The following is a 21,209-nucleotide window of genomic DNA, read 5'->3' on the forward strand; positions in this document are numbered from 1 at the left end:
GTTTATCAATTACTAACATATAAAATTAAATAATAAAACAACATTTGTAAATTCAATACGCACATAAATTTATTTCATCATAATCACACAAATAAAATAAAAATAATAATTACTAATTAAATAAAATATACAAAATGTTCCTAATATCCTTCTCTACATGGATTACTTACATGCAAAAATGTATTTAATAGAAAAATGATTTAAATTCGCAATAATAACAACCAATTCATGATTGAATAAATAAAAGTAATAAATCGATACAAGTATATATACATATTTACATTATTTCATTTTTGCATAAAGGGCATAATTCACTTCTTCAATTGTTTTTTTTTTACAAAACCAGCTACAAATATGTGTTTTAGACAAAAACCCTGATGATGGCACGTACCTAATTTCGATACGTCGTGCAAACATTTTATTAATTTTTTTCCTTATATGTATGTATCTATATACTTGTATCAATTTCATCCTTTTCCGATGTCTATTATTGTCTTTTTGTTCCGGTTACGCCTTCAATGTCCTGACGGAACTTACGGGTTTCCGGGGCGTCAGGCGCGCCTTGAATCCTTCGGCTCGTTTCAGGATGATGTCGGCCTGAAGCCTGAAATTCTTTTTGGTTAAATTGCTGTGAATACGGGAATTACGAAGGATCGTCGACGGGATTATCTTCAGTTTTAGCATTGTGTATTTGCAAACTGGGGAGGAAAAATTGGTCGGAAAAAAGTTTTAGAGAATACCGGGTTGTTGTAGAGTGTTTAACTGCAAACAAGCTTGTCGAATGTTTCAGTTATTTTGCACAAACGATTTAAAAGTTACAAGAGTTGTTAAATATACTCGCCTACTCAACTCAAGTAGAATTCTTTTTCTTACTTAAACTTTCCTGGAAAAATCATTGTTCGTATCATTTCACACTTTTCGTGGGCCTATAATATTATAATCTTTTACCTAATTTTAAGTCTTCCTGAATCTGCCTGGTAATAATTGGTACTGGGCAGATTTTCAAAGTCTCCATCAGAGGGGTACATCTCTCCAAATATTTCATTTCTAAAGTGTCTTGGAATGTTGCTGGTCCGTCACTGTCTCCAAAGATTTCGTCCAGTTTATATTTACCTGGATGTGTTGATGGATTTCCATCAAAGACGAGAAGAACCTGCTGCCTGCAGCAATCGTATCGTGTCTCTAAAAATTTAAAACAATATTTTATAAAAAATTCATAAATTTCTAATTAATTTCGTGCAGCTTGGTATACTCTGTCATCATATATATTTACCTCAAACATGATGGTATCGACTTGTTCCTTGATTTCGGTATCAGAAATGACAACTCCGTTCTGGTTGGACTCCAAAGTAGATCCAAAAAGGCCAAACGTTTTTTCTCCAACATCGTTGTCGTCGACGTCCAAATCATCATAAAAAATAAAAAAAATTAAAGACTATTATATATTCTTCCACAAATTATAGGCCAAAGTCTTCGATCTTTTATTACCTTAAGACCAGCACTTTGTCCAACTGATAAGCCTTCAACAGTGGTTGTCTTGCCATTGGCCAAATGTTTTTTCTTCTCGTCTTCCTTCTCTTTGACTTTTTTAGCTAATTCTTTGTAAGTGTTGACGGCCAAAGAGCCTCTGTGGCCTTTTGCGAATTCTTCTTTCTTGCTTCGAATAACTTAAACAAAATTTTTAATAAAATTAACAAAAAATACCGATGTTAAAATTAATGAATATTTATATTTACATTTTTTTATTAACTCTTTTATTTACAACTGTCCAGTATTGGACATTCAGTAAATTTAATGAATTTACAATAGTCCGCCGAAAAGGTTCATTGTATACTATATTGACTTGTTGGAAAAAACAACTCAGTAGTTGTTTTTTCGATATAAAATTCACAATATCTACTTATTGAATAATATTTATATTTAACCTCAAAAAAACGTATAAAGTGTTATACACTATTAGATTCGTAATAAAATTTTTAGTTTTTCTTCCATAACACAACAAAGTATTTTAAAACCTTTGGACACTAGACGAGTAACAATTGACATATGAGAACCTTACACTTTCGACGCCTTAAACGCACTGCAAAATTTCAACGCAACGGCAAAATATTGAACTAGGAAATATCCCCACTCCTTTGTTTTGGAGCATATAAAACCTGACTTGGAGCCTAGAATCGTCACTTATATTTCCTACCATCATGGACGGATTGACACCAAAGGAATATTGCCAATAATTGGACAAGGGACAAGCGCTGAAGAATCAGTATCAGAGTAACAAAGTACGTAAGTAAGTTTGTAGTAATAAATTAAAAAAAACTATATATATATAATATATTAATTTTGTACGTGTACATCCCCAGTGGATGACATAAGGAACTTGTAGGCAAGGAGTGCAGTATTGTGAACAAATTCGCCATCAAATACATTCCAGGACCACGTTGACATGGTGTCGATAGTGTCCAAACTCACCGAGGCAAAATATTTATACACCATTAAGAATATTAAAATGCCGTTTTTTCACGTTATTCTAGCCCACAAGGCAATTTACCTGACGTTTAATTGAAGCTTCTACGTGCCCGGGAAGTCTGTAAAAAATTAAAAAAACTAACAAATTTTTCGTACATTTTTGAGCATTTTTTACTCATGAAATCTTTAAGCGCCTATAACTTTTGAACGATTCATCACAGGATATTGATGTTTCCAGGTGAAATATTTTAAATCAAAAGATCTTTAACCCAGTATAAAAAGTTTTAAGAAACCTCTTACCATTCGCGAGATATACGCAAAAAACGGTTTCAAATTTTTAAGTTTGAAACAGTTAAACGCCTATAGCTCGGAAAATATTCAACATAGGATCATAATGTTTATGAATGAAATATGCGTATTTAAAATATGTATCTTCTGGTGCAAAAATTTTTGTGATAGCCCTAACCGTTCCCGAGATATTTGCAAAAAAACTTTTTTTTCAATCCTATTGAAATATTTAAAATGCGTTTTTTCGAAAACTATTTGAAGTGTCTCGATAACTATTTGAATGTCAGCCTTATTAGATTAATTCTAATAACAAAATTAGATTAATTTCTAATAACAAAAAATCATCAAATATGGATGGATTAACCATTGGGTTACCATCTAAAAAAATACGAAGTAAAGAGAAGTTTCAGCCCAACAGCTCATAGGACCTAAGGTCCTGATTGCTGTTCAAAAATAATATAAAAAAAATTGATTTTCAAAAAAAATAAAGCTTCCAAAATGTTAAATAACGCTAACGTATGTTAATTTGGGTTACTACTAGTTTCTATTATTATGCACTACTAGTTTCTGTTTTTATGAATGCTTATTTAAAATGTATTTTCTTTAATCAACATATTTATCATAATTAGAGAAAAATATCCCACGCACATAGCCACACGCACCTATAGGTTTTCCTATTTTCATATATTCTGTACTGGCAGCTTCGGCGCCTGTACAAAGCGCAGTACGGCGCTCGCATCCCGCCGTCCTAGGTTTGTGTTAACGCAACCGCAATGGGACAACAACAGCACAACAGCCTTCAGATGGACACAAAGGGGACAACAAAGTAATAGACTAAACGCACCGACTGGCATTTACCTGCAGATAAGAACACTGCAGTTACATGACGCTAAACGAGATGACCACCCAGGGCAACAATGAATTAGCAACGGTTTCGCTCGGATGTGATAACGTCCTGGTCGAAATATTCACTTATTTATCATTATTATAATATTGCTATGATTATATAGTTGTGATTTTCATGAAATACTAAGAAAAATGAAATGTCTACATTATTATTGCCAAAAAGCAGCTGAGATGTGCAAGAAATTAAAATAATATAAGATACAGTATATGTATGGCAGATTGAATGATACATATATGAACAGGATTTGACAAATAATTCATTTAAAATATGAAATTAAGTAATAATCAGGGACGGCCCTACCTTGAATGCGACGCATGCGAAAAATACGAGCGCACGCCTTAGGAAGCGCCAACACGAGATCCGGATATGAAATTTTCAATATAGTTCTTTCTTCAATATAATTTAAAAAATATATAATTTCTTTGCATCTTTTACTAATCTTTGCACAATACGTTATTTTAAAATACGTTAAAAATTTCATATTAGAACAACTAACAGGAAAGTAAAGATGAATACATACAATTCGGCCCTTACGATATCAATTAGGAAAAGTTTAAAATGCAATTTTAAATAGCTTAAATAATAGAAAATTAAATTAAAATAATCCAACATGAAGTACCAGTTTTATGTTATGGCTATGTTTAATTCTGATAATTAAACAATTTAGTAATGTGACCATTACTAAATGGTCATTTCTGTATGTTCGGATTACAAACATATTACCATTTCGGTCTTCCTTCAAAATTAACAATCAATTTATTTTAAGAAAGTCAAGAATTTTAAAACGGCAGAACACTTAACCCTCCATCGGTCGAAGTGGTCCGGCCAGACTTTTTTCGAATTCAATTTAAAAAAAAATATACTTCTAGTAATCCTATCGACTTGAAATTTCTTGACTTTTCCTAAAATTTCATTAGCTGTCGATCAATAAAAAAATCAGAACAAAAAATGTACAGAAGGATAATTATAAGGATATTCACTTTTTTATAACATCGAACGGTCGGAGTGGTCTGTCTAGTAGTCTGTTCTGAATATTTTCATACATTTTGTATGAAATATGACGCATTTTGATATATGTAAACCAGTCGTTTTATATATTCTTTGCTATATGTTGATGTTAGTATTTACACGACGAGAGTACCTTGAAAACCCATCAAAGTTATTGGTTATCGCCAACATTAAAATCGGATGAATAATGCGCACATTACAATAACAATTTTTCTACCCGTACGGCATTCGAAACTTTTTTCGAACAATTTTTTTCAGCTCAATTGAAATTATATTTTCACTTTGAGCTTTACAGCTCATTTCAAAGACGACGCACCTCATTTCGCTTTCATTTGAATTTCACATTGATTTCGAAGACACCGGAAAGGAATAAATATTGTTTTTAATTGATATAAAACAGAAAAATCAACAAAAAAGCAACAAATTTTTTATATTACATGATTTTTTTTTTGAAATATTTTTATTAGGGGTAAGCTCAACACATGCAAAAAACGGCAAGAAATAGAAAGAATCAAAACTATAAATATTTACTATTAATAATCGTTAATATATAAGACAACAAAAACTAATTTATCCCATATAAATGCATGTAAAATAAATGGTGGTCCAGCCAGACCACTCCGACCGTTCGAAGGTAAATAAATATCCGACCGACGGAGGGTTAAAACTAAAAATTGAGATGACAAATTTATGTCCAAACTACATTTATGCACAAAGTTATTGAAGTCTAGGAACTAAAATGGTTTCATTAAGCAAATAAAGCTGAATTCATAATTGCTTTAGTTTGTTTTTACTTGGTGCTACTGCCGGAATCAACATAACTCATTAAAATATGCATCAACACCAAATTTACATACTCCAAGGTATCCATTCGAAATGGTATCTAAATCTACTAAACATTTTTCATTTCTTCTCATATTTTGATCGTCTAACTAATATATTTTTCTATTATTTTTAACATCCCGTAGGGTAAGTTATAGTAATCGCAAAAAAATCGAAAATGAAAATTTTTATATATCTTTACGTTTCAGAGGTTTCTGAATATTTTGGCATACCTTAGAAAAAATGGATGTATGTGTGTGTGTATGTGTGTGTGTGTGCGTGTATGTATGTGTGTGCGGATACAAATTTTTGTCGACGATTTCGGGAACACGGATGAAGCAATTTGAATAATTCAAAAAACATTCGATTCGTATTGATAAGGAGACGTGCTGAATAGTTTTTAGCGGAGGCAGGTCTAGCCGTTCCGAAGATATGGGACAAAAAGTGCGAAAAACGGTACCTCAGTTTTTAAGAGAACGGAGCTTCCGATTTTAATAATTCAAAAAACATTTTACTTCTATTGACAAGATTTGATCAAAATTTCATAAGGGCAGGTTTAGCGGTTTCGGAAATCTAACGAAAAAAGTAAAAAAAAATGCCATTTGGCGGTCAAAAATGATCATTAGACATATGCACATCAAATTATCAGATATTTTATAGAGATTTTAACAATAAGTATAAATTTTGTTTACAATCCTATGAGTTCCGTACCAATGTTTATCCGTTAGACAGCGACGCGGCGCTTACGCGCTTTATATATTTTGTCTCTATGCAGTTAAAGCAGTACGACTGCTTTGAAGAAAAGTTCAGATCTTCGAAAATATGTTAAAATAAAGAAAACATTTTTTTTCGAAAAAAATATTAAAAAAAATATTTATTTTTTAATTTTTTTTTTTTTTAATTTTTTTTAAATTTTTTTTGTCCAATTTATAGTTTCTCAAAAATCTTATTTTTTCGAAGTAAAATTTTTTCATTTAAAAAAAATGATAATCGTTATTAAAAAAATATTAATTTTTGGTGCGGGAAGTTCCAGCAATTTGCCTTAAGGCACGATGCCTTAATTGCCTTAAGACAGAATTCCACTTACAGCTAGCTTTTTTTTTAAACGTAGCTGTCTCCTAACCCATACAAATAATAGTTCAGTGAAGAATCGACGATCGTAAATAAGGAGCAAGTAGAGAAGCAGATATATCGACCATCAATGAAGCCGCCCTCATAGATGCTCTCAGCTAGATAACATTGTCACAACATTTCGGCTCGAGTCACACGAAACTGCGCGGGTGGCATTTCAGGGCAGAAGTCGATGATGATTTAGAGAAGACACCTACAACAGACTAAAAAGTTTCTTGAAGGACAACGATTGTAATATATATCAATACGCAATTAATATAATTACAAACTAAGGGTGCATGGCATTGTGCCTTCAGGCCAATTGCTAGAACTTTCCGTACCGTAATTTAATTTTTTTTAAACTTTAAATTTTTTTGAAAATTAAAAAAAAATTAAATTTGAGTATTTTGAAATTTTTGAAAAAAAAAAGAATTTTATTTATATTTTGAAACTTGTTGAAAATTTTGATTTTTTTTTTTCAAAGCAGTCGCAACGCGTAGCAGCTTCATTGACAAAATATCGGAGCCCATGTTTAAACATTATAAATTTTGGTATCTGATAATTTGATGCGTATATCTCTATTGATCATTTTTGACAACAAAATTGCGTTTTTTTTTCTTTTTTTATTGGATTTTCAAAATCGCTGCAAATGCCTGCCTTCCCAAAAATTTCTTCTTCTAATTCTTAATTAAGTTCTTTATTTTATCAATTCAAGTAAAATATTTTTTAAATAATTCAAATCGGACGCTCCGTTTTATCAAATACTGAATTATTATTAACTTCCCGTGGGGTAAGTTATTGTAATCGTCCAAAAATCGAAATTGAAATTTTTTACATTTCTCGACGTTTTGAAAGTTTCTGAACATTTTGGCATACCTCAGAAAAAATGGATGTGTGTGTATGTATGGATACAATTTTTCGGTCACGTTTTCGGGCGCACGGATCAACCGATTTGAATGGTTCATAAAACATTCGATTTCTATTAATAGGGAGATTAACTAATTAGTTTTTGGCAAAGGCAGGTCCAGCAGTTACGGAGATAAAAAGCAAAGAGTGCAGAAAATAGAAATCGAGTTTTTGAGAGAACGGAGTATTCGATTTGAATAATCTAAAAAACATTCAATTAGTAATGATCGGGAGAAGTGGTTATTAGTTTTTGGCAAAGGTAGGCCCAGCAATTTCGAAGATACAGAGCTAAATGTAAAAGAATGGCAGTTTTTGAGGGAACTAAGCGTCCGATTTAAATGATTCAAAGAACTTTCTACTTGATTTTGGAAAAGAAAATTGTTTCAAAATATTTTTTTTTTCAAATTATTTTTTTTTTCAAAAAAAATTTTTTTTGTATATTGAAAATAAACCAGATTTTATTTTTAATTCTGACTAAAGTTCTAATATATTTTAAACAAATAATTTCAACTTTGCAATTCGGTTTATATAATTCTTATAAATATTAGACAATGTTACAATATTTGTAATAATTTATTTGAAAATATTCAGTATTCCTCGAATATTTCGTTACGGTACGGATTTGCCTTAAAACACGATGCCATACACCCCACTAGTTTTTGACACTTTTTGTCACGTACCTTCAAAACGACTTTTATCAAAAGCTAATCAGTTTGTCTCCACATCAATACGGATCGAACGTTTTCTAAATTATTCAGATCGGTTGATTCCTGTTCCCGAAATCGTTGACGAAAAATTGTATCCGCACTATACGCACATAAACGTAAACATACACATCATAAATTTTTTCTAAGGCATATCAAAATGTTCAGAAACTTCAAAAACGTAAAGATATATAACAAAATTTATTTTAGATTTTTTTTTGCGATTACTATAACTTACCCTACAGAAAGATAATTACCATACGGGAAGTTAATAAAGCTACATAGTTATAATGAAATTCATTACAACAGCTTATATGACCCTTAAGTTTTCATTGCTGTTCAAAAAATAAATAATACATATTCATATGTATATATAATGTGATAAATAATAACAAATATTCTTTCTAAGATAAATAATTTCTTTTATCAATCAATTTATGCTAACTGAATTCAAACTAAATACACAAAATATATTTCTTTGCAGAAATCTTAGATGATATGATAAAGCTAGTAAACATAATTGAAATAATCTCCATTAGCAAATTTCAATTTACATGACTTATTGTTAGTACATTGCAAAAGCCCCTATATTTCTTAAGATCATAAAACGTTTAGAAATCGGCATATTAATTACAATGTTTGTAGACGGCGAGGGCGCACGGCCTGAATACAAATCGCATTGTCCGCGGCAGCAGTGTTTGCGATCCGAACAACAAATTGTAAGCCAACAAAGGTATCGTCCTGTTTACCTCCCAGGTGCAGAACCGCAATGTTGTGACTTATGTCACAGTAAACAACAATCAACAATCCCAAAAGATAAAAATCGTCTTCGGTGGACATCAAAGTCATTTTTCGACAATGAGACCCGGTCCCTAATATATCCTAATTCTTCTATTCTACTCTTGTTGCCTTTTTTACATGGCTGAGTAAATTGCATTTCGTCTGTCATTCCGGCTTGTTAGCCTCGAATAGTTTCACCTTCAATATTTTGACTTTGAATTACACAAGAGGCGAGGAGTTTGTTGACCGATATTTACCTGATTGTAAGAAAAATGATATACCCCGAGGCCCCGGACTGGCAACGCCAGACAAGGATGAGTCTTGAACGTCCTTTAACATGCCGCCCCATCATTCAATACTGGGTTTCCTGCAGATTCGCATCATCTTAAAGGAGAAAGCTCTAGTCATATGAAATTGCAAATTCTATTAAGCTATTGAAATTATGCATGGTGTAATGTGAGGCTGGTGCAAACGATATTTTTCGTACCATCGGCTTTGTAATTTCACTTCGATACTGATTTTGTAATCACGGACAAAGTATGAATATAAACATTTTTTTAACAACTAAGTTTTTACTTGTAAATTAAAACGGTCAATTAAACTGACATGAAATTCGTAAAGAGGTACCTTAAAATATATTGTTAATCACAAATTATTATCAAACTTAAGATTACAATATAAAAATACTATAAGCTTATATTACAAATGGTAAATTAAATTGAATGAAATATTATTGTTATGTGTATTTAACACTAGCCTTACGGGACCCGTCGGACGAAATTTGAAGTTCGAAATGAAATGTCCAAAAAACTATAGCATTTATCTCAACTATTTTGTGTCGTAAATTCATAGTTTATTATTACATATTCATAGGTATTATATATATGTACATTTATAATTTTGTAATAAATGTTCAAAATTTTTAAATTCGTATGTGATATACTATTTCTTAAATTGAAAAAAAAATTATTACGCATTTGCTTTATTTGTAACAAAATACATTCAAAAGGATCTAAACTTGATTATACATATAATCTAATTATTTATTTTTCTAACAAAAAGATCATCGTGACACACGAAACTAGAAGTTTGTGATAAGTTGTCAACATCAGAATTTCGACTGAAGTTTCTTAAACATGTAATGAAATTAGAAGCTGTAATTTTTTTATACGTATTTTATGTATGCATGCAAATATTGCACAAAAACATTCAATTAATGTTAAATCTTAAGTTATACATTTCAACTTAATCTGAGTACAAACTGGTGGTGTATGGCATAGTACCTTAAGGTAAATTGCTGGAACTTCCTGTACCGTAATGAAATGTTCGACGTATATTAAATGTTTCCAAATAGATAATTATAATTAAATACGGTAGTTTTCATTATTCTCATTTTATAGACAAAATAAAGAGCTTATAAATTGGACGACAATGTTTATATCTGTTTACAAAAATAGAATAAATAAAACTTAATCAATCGGATTTAAAATGACGGACATTGTATAATATTTATAAGAATTATATAAACTGAATAGCAAAGTTAAAATTATTTATTTGAAGTATATAAGTGAGCTTTAGACCTTTAGCTAAAATTAGAACTATTTTCGGTATTGAAAAAAAAATTTTTTGATATTAAAAAAAATATTGAAAATTTAACTCCGTAGGATACGAAATGCCCATAAACCTAGTGTTAATGTACCATGTTAAGTAAAAAGTTGTACACAGACATAAGAAAGATAAAAAACAAATAATATTTCAAAATGCAAAAACGCAATTAATTAAGCAAGACATCATATGGTATTAGATGGTTTAGTTCTACATCCAATTGGTGCCTGCCAAACCATTTAGTATTTTCTATTTGCGAACCAGCAAACCATTTTGTGTCCTGACCTAATAATTTCATTGTTCGCCAAAATGTATCTTCTGGCATCACAATAGGAGATATATTGCTTCGGGTTGACATTATTCTGTATTGAATCGAAGGATAATGATGTTTGCAAAATACAAACTACTCAATTGTGATATGGGCGTAAATCTTGCCATCCGGAGACCTTACTAGGCGTTAGCCCTACCGGTAATAGTAAATTATGATTTGTCTGTTATGTACACATACGAGTGATAATGGTGTTGCGTTACATGGCAAACTTTTGGGCAAATGTTACAAATATGGCCAGCGTGACAGTTGTCCCTTTTGCAAGGGATTTAATCTATTATATGTGGTTACACCTAAGAATAGTTAGATGATGCGCTGCAGATGTACACGTAAAATAAAATTTTGATAAACTATAAATGTATGTAACAAATAGATGTTATACGGAAATTAAGAAAAGAAATATGAAAGTATATAAGAGATATGCTTTAACGGATATTAAAAAAAAACAAGTTAAAATAAAATGTCAAATAAAAATTAATTAAGTTCTTAGAGTAGGTTAAACGCATGTAAAGAATTGAAATTTTAATATATTTCTTACTAATATAGAATTTTTACAATTTTGTATATGATATATCTGGATATAATTTTCAATTTTTCCTTAATTTGTTATAGTTTTAGTTAAGACTCAATTTCAATAAAAAATTATACGTAGCAAGTATTATCTAGGAATATAATAAAAATCATTTTTCTTTGTAAAATTGATCATTTTTTAAATCAGACATGGTGACAGTATTTCTTATTTAAGTACAAAACTTTTTATATTTTTCAGAACTATGAATTGTTGGAGTAGGGTTTTGGGATTTTAGCATTGCATAAAATTCATAATTATTTTTAATAAATAAATCCCTTTTAGTGCGTCTATTTAGCGCATTTCGCGAATGCACAGTTTCCCTGCTTCAGATTTGTAAAACAAAATTCTTGTTGAAATATATAAAAAATAAATACTAAACCAGTGGTGTATGGCATTGTGCCTTAAGGCAAATTGCTGGTACTTTCCGTACCGTAATAAAATATTCGAGGAATATTAAATGTTTTCAAATAGATTATTATAAATATTATAACTTATATATCTTTACCAAAAAGTAAATAAACAAAATTTAATCAATCGAATTTAAAATGGACATTGCCTAATATTTATAAGAATTATATAAAATGAATAGCAAAGTTAAAATGATTTATTTGAAGTACCTATATAGAAGTGAGCTTTAGAACTTTAGCTAGAATTAAAAATAAAATTCGAATTATTTTGCATATTGAAAAAAATCCCAAAAGCAATCGCTTCGTCAACACAAGCAAAAAGTTTTTTGAATCATTCAAGTCGGATGCTTAGTTCTCGCAAAAACTGTCAATTTTTGCTCATTTAGCTCTGTATCTTCGAAACAGCTGGACTTGCCTCTGCCAAAAACTAATCACCACTTCTTCCCGTCATTACGAATTGAACGTTTTTTGGATCATTTAAATCGGATGCTCCGCTCTCTCAAAAATTCGATTTCTATTTTTTGCACTCTTTGCTTTGTATCACCGAAATGGCTGGATCTGCCTTTGTCAAAAACTATCAATGTTTTTTGAACCATTCAAATCGGTTGATCTGTGCGCCCGAAAACGTAGACGAAAAATTGTATCCATACATACAAACACACACACATTCATTTTTTATGAGGTATGCCAAACGTTCTAAACGCGAAAGAATGCAAAAATTTTCAATTTCGATTTTTGGACAATTACAATAATTTACCCAACGGGAAGGTAAAATAAGAACCTTTTCGAAAATTCGGAACAAACTGGCACCAAAATTAAAATTCAGGATTATTACTTATTAGAAAAATCTGGGATGCAAAGTAAAAATCTGTACTGTCGCGGCAAATCCTGGGCGTATGTCACTTTTAAAAAAGAAGATTTACGTATGACAGAGATTAAATGTATAATGAGTGCTTTCAAAACCCAAGACAATTTTTGGTATGTTACTACAATATAGAAGAAACAACGAAACATGTTACATAATAGTAAATAGAAAGTTGTATATACCAGGATACGCGAGTAAGATCCAAATACAATCTTGTAAGAACTCAATCACCTAACATATCAAATCTACAGTCTGCAAATTCCTGCCCCAGCTATAATCGCCCCCAATAATCGCAACAGCATCGTCATTATATAAAGTCTACCCCCCCGAGAAATAAACAGTTATGAATTCTGCTTCGAACAAACGATCGAATTAGCTACATCATAAGGGGATTATTCATTTTATCATGGGCGTGCCTCCTAAAACCATAACGACAACCTATATTCCATCGGCCAACCCTAGTATAAACTTTCCACCCCTATATAAGGGAGTCGGGCGATTTCATTACAGATTGAATGTTTGAACAGTTTTATTGAATAAAATTACGAACTCGTGATTTGGGGGATATGATTCTGTGAGGTTGTTGTATACGCGATAACGATGGGTTAAATAATATGGAGAAAATTTGATAAATTTTAATTAGCTGATCATGTCTTGAAAAGAAGGGAAAGAAGTATTATCTAGATTTTAATGGTATTAAGATTGAGCAATTACCTTAGTGTGCAGTTTATTATTATTAATTTAATATAGCAATAAATCAATGTTACTTCAAAATCAACTTAAGTGGATATTTTAAACATATTTTGTAAAAACTTTTTATTTTCAATATGCTTATTTTAAACCAAAGTGATATTTTTGATCTGTAACACGTTAATCGCCACGATATCAGAAAAAATATTACATGGGCCGTGGTAACTTTATTAAATAATTTAGTTAAAAATGTATCAAGGCAACTTGCTGCACCAAAGAATTTATTTTACCAAAATTACTGAAAAACACTATTTTTATGTCATACATATATGACTGTCATGGCTTATATATTTTTGTTGTTGTGGTAAGATAAGCTATTTTCTGGTCACTTTATCAGACATATGTATTTGATATGGCTTATGTAGAACACATATGACTGACATAGCAATTAATGTGTTATATCTAAGTATTGTTTTTTGCTCCATAAAAGCAAACATTCAAAAACTTTCGTAAATCGATTTTTAAACACAATGAAATTTGAATATGCTTGTAGTATAATTGTTCAATATTATTTCTAGATAATAGCTACTTAGATACATTTTAAGATTTTATCGATTACAAATTAGAATGTATTTTGAAAAGTTATACTACGCAAAGTGATTTCTCTACTATTCTAAATCTTGTGTTCTAATTTTAAAAATATTATTAAAATTAAGGGAAACCTGTATTTTTTTCTTGATGCCATAAAATAGAGTAAAATGTATTTTATATTCTATTTAGCAAATTATGTTACAACAATTTATTTCTCTGCTAAACTAATACCTGGGTTCTGAATATAAAAATAATAATTCAAATATTAATAAACATAAGAAACGTATTTTTATCTTTAAGATCGCACCTTTTGCATTGAAATTTTTTACAAATAAATGTAAAGAAAATTGCAAGAAAATGTAAATTTGACTCAGGAAGTAAGAAGATGAAAAGAAGAAGAAAGAATGAAGATAAGTTGAAAAAACTATAAGAATAATATGATTTATTTGAAGAAGAAAAGTTGAGAAGAATATAGTATAAGAAGAGTAGGATTTATGAAAAAAGAAGAGAATATGAAGAAACTGAAGAATGTAGTAGAATTGTAGTAATAGATAATAATTAGGTAATGTTGTAGGTAGCTAAATGCCTTGTAAGCAAGGCCAATTAATAAATAAAATAATAAAGTCATAATGTATTATTAGTAGAAATGGTAAATATTTGTATATAAAATATTAATTTACTATCATAAATAGGCAAAAATTAATTTATAAATCATCTTCATTTTTGTATTCATGAACTGATGTTATGAACTGATTGAAATTTTATGAACTTTTTTGTAAGGTAAGGTATAGTAATCGCAAAAGATCGAAAATTTCAAAGATTTCTGAACATTTTAGTTTTAATCTAAGGCATACCTTAGAAAAAGTGGATGTCTGTTTGTGTGTATGTATGTGCGTGTGTGTACGGATACAAAATTTCGTCGACGATTTTGGGAACACGGATCAACCGATTTGAATAATTTGAAAAACATTTGGTTAGTATTGACGGAGAGACGTGCTGATTAGTTTGGCAGGTCCAGCCGTTTGGAAGGTATAAGGCAAAAAGTGCAAAAAATTTGAAGCATTCAAAATACGTTTTATTTGTTATTGAAATAAAGAACTGATTACATTTTCGGAACAATTAGTCCAGCGGTTTCGCAGATTTAATAAAAAACATTGGCGATCAAAAATGATTATTGGACAAATGCGCAAAAAATTATCAGATATTTTATAGAGATTTTAATAATTAGTATAAGTTTTGTTTACATTTCTATGGGTTTTGTACTAACATTTTTAATGCTTAGCCGTAGTTACTTGTACAGGAAGTAATTTGCCTTGGTACAAAGTCGTACCCAAATTCGATGGAAATTTGGAAATCCCCTTATGAGATATAAAATGTATCTACCGTGAACTAATTATAAAATATCAATCACAATGTTTCTTTAATATAGTTGTGACTAAAACTAGACATTATTACCAACCTGCGTTATTCCCATAGTGATCCCTTGCAAATGTATATAGGTAATGTTATAATAACTCCTTTATACTCTCATATATTGTACGTGCACACCGGCCGAGAATATCGTATTGGCACGGATATGTTCTAGAATAGAACGAGAATATAAATTATTAAACCGAAAGCTAGGGTTTAATTTACAGTTATATGACAAGCCAGAAATCTTGACTTTACGGATGATATTAAATGACTGAATAAATTTTATGAATAATTTACAAATTCGTTATTGAATATTATAAAAATAATCTAAGTTCTTTCTGTATTCGGAAGTTTGAAATTATATTATTATTATATTACGTAAAGGTATTAGGTACAAAAATTATTAACGTAATATAAAAATGCGGACACACAAAACACACACACACATACATCCATTTTTTCTGAGATATGCCAAAATGTTCAGAAACCTTCAAAACGTCGAGAAATGCAAAAATTTTCATTTCCGATTTTCGGTCCATTACTATAACTAGCCTACGGGAAGTTAAAATAGAAATTATAAATGTTTAGAATAGAATAAAAACCATAAATTATAAAATATTAAAATAATATTCCTTATATATTAAGAAACAATTTTTATGTTATACCTAAATATCCTTTCCTCTCTGACTATATTCAGTAAAAATCCCAGTTAATTAATCACTGTAACCTGGTCTTTTTTACCCCATAGGCGTGATTAATTACGGCGGCTAGGGGACATACACGTCTAATCATTTATTATAATTTTAAAGGTATTTTACAAAATAATAGCTGTATTATTCAACCAATGCAAAATATAAAATGTATGGGTGCATTTTTACGGAGATTGTAAAAATTGTAAATAACCTTGATCTGCTACTTCGTCAGATTACCAGTTAATTACCAGTGTTGGAATAACTATTTATTTAATTTATCTCTTGTAAAATTGCTTTTTCAAACTCAATTTACTACTTTGTTCAATATTTTGTATTTTGGTTATATTAAAAAAAAACTGTTGAATCTAACTTAAAATTTGCAGTCAATCTTATAAAACAATTAAATAATGTATACGTAAAAATTATATTAAGGCCTCGTAAACTAAGCAACAGGGCTTATATCCGAAACAAATAACACGAAAGAACTTTTGTTACGGTTTTTAAAACATTGCCGTTTTTCTCCTGATAGCAACGTCGTAAGAATAAATTTATGGCTTGTTATATATTTTTTTCCTTCTACTTGCAAATATTGCTATTAAAAAAATTCTTAACTTTACTGGTTTTTGAGAAATCGCTCTACCCTACGGTATCTACGTTTATAACCGGTAGATAATAAATTTTAAATTGCTTGATTGTAATTACATAAGGTAAAATAAAGTCTAGTGAATAAGACGTGTAAATTTTCCAATGGCTAAATGTAGATTTTTTTAAAAATTAATTTATGATTAGCTTCCACTCTATTATAGTACGGAGTTTCTATATAGTCGGATTTGTTGCAAGGTAATAAATAACTGCCACGCCGTGCAGAAACCCTAACGTCGATCCCGTACCTAACCAAATAATACTTTACTCAATTACATTAAACACGAAGGCACAATAAATGCATTCGTGGTTCGGTGTTTGCTAATATCACCAATGGAACTGCCGTGCTAATAACCAAATGGAACTGGGACAAGCGAAAAACAACCAGGGACAGACATCCCATTCCGCCTTACCTGCATGTTTGGATTCATTTAAAATTAAATTTTTACTCCATAATAATTAAACCTAAAATGGGCGTTATAAAAGTTAAGCGATGGCCATCTCCATGCACCCGGCACATCATAACTAAATTATGTAACTTTAGAGCCATGTGTACAAAAACGAAACAAAGAAAAAGTTCGCCCCGAAGAAAACTGCGACAACGATAATTACTGTTAATATTCATTTTTGTCGCAAATGTTATGTAATTGAGGCTTTCGTAAAATTACATAATTGCATTGAAGTCTTTAGGCTAAATCGATATGCAAAGTGAAGTTTAATAGGGGTTTTTCATGTTCAAACAAGAACTGGTTTGATAGACATTTTAAAAAATATGATTCAAAAGTAACATCTTATTTTGAGATTGTCAGACTAATGTGATCCACCAAGAAAAAGCCCTAAGAAAAATCATTTTAATATCTTTTATCCGAACTAGTAATAATATTCAACGCAGTATACAATATACTTTATTAATGATAATAATATATGTTTATAGAAGAATCTGAATAAAATTGTGTCATCAAATTGCCATAACATTTGATTCAGATTCATAATAATTGCGACATTCTTATATATCAAACAAGTATAATATAGTTTTTTCCGGAAGACTTAAAATTGTGAAATTTTTTACATAACTAAATGTCCTGAGTCAAAAATCTGTATATGATCCAGATTCAAAATTCCGGGAATCGCCATAGTTGCATCTAAAAAATATTGGTTATTTCTTTTTGTAGGCAATTGATTTGTTTTATAATTTAACCAGTTAAATGTTATTGATAAAAAATTGCCAAGAAAAAGTGGCAGAATTTTGTCTATAAACGATCGAACTACGTTCAATAAAATTCCCAGTTCATTCCTAATTATAAAAATGTGTTCTTTAACTATTTTTCCAAAATTTGTCATCTGTCCCTTTTTACCCCATAGGCGTTGTAAAATGGAACAGTCATGGGGCAAACAGATTTTGAAGGGATTTTACGAAATAATAGCTGAAAAATTCAACCAATGCAAAATAAAAGTTTTATGGGTACATTTTTCACAGAGATAACACTGTATATCACCTTGATCTGGTATCGGGTCAGAAAGATTTCTCAGCATAGTTGCAAAAACTATTTATTTGATTTATCACTTGTAAAATTGTTTTTTTAACTTATGGACCGATTCTGCCGCACAACAGACCAATGTTATGCAAAGCTATGTTATGAAGAACATTCCATACTATATTTTGACAAAAGCCATGTAGTTGCTGTGCAGTTAGGAGTTTCTCTCAGGTTTGTCAGATAGAAAACCTGACTTAGAAACAGCACAAGCGTTATATAACAGGGTCTTTTTGACTCAGCTTCATAACATACAAGTGACGTTAAAGTTTATGTGTAAAGACTACAGATTTAGTTTTTTTTTTTAATCTCATCTTAATCTAACCTAAAAATAACATTACATCCTATAAAATAATTAAATTACGTTATTTACGACTTACCACAGTGCTCACAACGAAAAAAACTAACAACCAAAAAAAATTGTACTTTTGTTATGTATTTTCAATCAAGGTGGTTGTTGGTTATACATCTTTTGTCCTCTTCTTCCAAATATTGTTGTAAAAAATCCTAAACTTATTTGTTTTTGACATATTGGTGGTGGACCTTTTTACCAGCGGACTTTTAAGCCTCGCTATTATGCTTCTTGGTCGTAATTAAATTGTAACTGCATGATTGAAATTATCTTATACACCGTAACAATAACGAAACCTAATAAACTTATACAAAATAGAGAGGTTTATCGCCCCTTGTTCTTTGCACGCCGCATCCATTTATATTATCTATTCTATAGGACACAAAAGCAAACGCGTTTTTATTACGAGACATATTTGTAAACCGCATGTTGTATGAACTTTGATTTATAACACGGAATACATGCATATTTATATGGATAGTGCAAAGCAGGGTTGGCCAATTTCGAAGACAACTGAAGAAAAGATTTAACTAAATTCACATTACACGCAAAATAATTCAGTAAATATGACCTCAGAATGTTTTCCTATAAACGTAATTTACTGATACTGATTATGAGAGATTTATGATTATACTGATACCGATTATTAGAGATTATGTTGAAAAATAAATTGCCACTCTTCCATAGCAATGTTTTTCCTTTTTAGGCAAAGTAGGGGAAACTGGGCACGGTTGTGCCACTTTTCTTTGATTAGCAATAATTTTGTTAATCGCAAAAAATCGAAAATATTTTGTTTACATGTGTTTCAAAGTTTTCAGAACATTTTGTTATATCCTGTGTGTGTGTCCGGATACGAATTTGCGTCGACGATTTCGGGAACATGGATCAACAGATGTGGATAATTCAAAAAACATTAGATTCGTATTGATGGGATTAGTTTTTGGCAAAGCATGTCTAGCCGTTTCGAAGATACGAAGCAAAATGTTCCAAAAATGGTAATACAATTGTTGAGATAACGGAGAGTCCGATTTAAATTATTCAGAAAACATTTTATTTGTATTGACAAAATAAACAACTAATTAAATTTTTGGGAAAGCAGGTCCAGCGGTTTCAGAAACCCACTAAAAAACATTTAAAAAAAATGCTATAACTTGTTTCAGCTTTCAGGGGCTGATATGCTTTCAAATTGGTAAAAAAAATTCTCTAAAATTTTAGCTCTAACTATTAACTCTAACATAGACCGCACTCCAACCAAAGTTTCTTGGTTTTTCTTCCTACGTAAATACTTAATTTATGAAATTTATGAAATATATCAAATTTTTGTTGAAATTTTTTTATTCATGATTTTATGTATGAAGCAAATACAATGTTATTCTCAAAATTTCGATTCACTTGTCGCTAAGTTATAAAACAAATAGAATTTTAACCATGTTGTTTTCATAGAAACTTTGGTTGGAGTGCGGACTATCTTAAAGTTAATATTATGAGCTAAAACTTTCAGAGATTTTTTTTTATCAATTTGAAAGCATATAAGGCCCTGGGAGCAAGGAAATTCGAAAACAAACATATTAAGAACCACCCAAATATGTATATATATATATTTACATATATCTTCCTAATTTACGAACTTGAATCTAAATCCGCTTTATCTTATACGATTTAGTTTTATGTATATTCCGAATCAAAGGTTGTGCATCTACGTCGTGAAGCATTCAATTAACGCCATAGTAGCTGATAATCGACAGCTGCGTCGAGACAGACTAGAATCACACCGTTCACGATGTGAACACTGCAATGTGTTTTATAGGGAAGAAATCCGAAATGGGGTGTTCAACATTCAATATTTTAATAAACCCATGAGGGAGCCAAGAGAAGCCCCACCCTAATAAATGATTCGGACGCCATAACGGCCGAGCTCTACTAATACACCGTGAACGTTTTTATTAGCGTAAGAGGCGAGGCATGTACTGATTGAAATATATTGATGTTGAGGATATTTTTTTAGGAAACATCAGAGATAAAACTGGAAACATTAGTAGATATTTTCTCATCAAATAGATGCTCGTATAAACACCATAGGCTTAAATAGGTCCGCGGGTAAAAAAAGTTCACCACCGATATCTCAAAAACAAGTAAAATCAGGAATTTTTAACACAAATATTGGCAAGTAGAGAGGAAAAGATGTAGAACCAGCCACCACCTTTATTCTTATGACGTTACTATCGGAAGATAAACGACAATGTTTGAAAATCCATAACAAAAGTATTTTCTTTCGTTGTTAGTTTTTTTAGTTGTGAGTTCTGCTGTTTAGTTTACGAGACTTTAATATAATTTTTTAGTATACATTAATTAATTGATTTATAAGATGTATTGTATTGTATTGGTAATTGTGTTTGAAGAACTTCATGTATTCTTTGCTTGTAATCTTTTTACTTTTTCGCTGGCGATATAATCTCATTCTTTGAACAGCTGTAATATCTGTCTTGTCTAAAAAATAATTTTCCATTTTAATAACTTCAAAGATTTATAG

The 21,209-nt window shown here is 30.4% G+C and overlaps 1 pseudogene; it reads right to left on the reverse strand.

Annotated features, from left to right (window-relative positions):
- Positions 1-934: 934 nt before the first annotated feature.
- Positions 935-15,540, reverse strand: LOC113376161 (annotated as a pseudogene).
- Between the last annotated feature and the right edge of the window lie 5,669 nt (positions 15,541-21,209).

This window comes from Ctenocephalides felis, unplaced genomic scaffold (assembly GCF_003426905.1).
Source record: "Ctenocephalides felis isolate EL2017-DRISC unplaced genomic scaffold, ASM342690v1 CF-g0.4_SCAFFOLD_01886, whole genome shotgun sequence".
NCBI classification, from domain to species: Eukaryota; Metazoa; Arthropoda; class Insecta; order Siphonaptera; family Pulicidae; genus Ctenocephalides; species Ctenocephalides felis.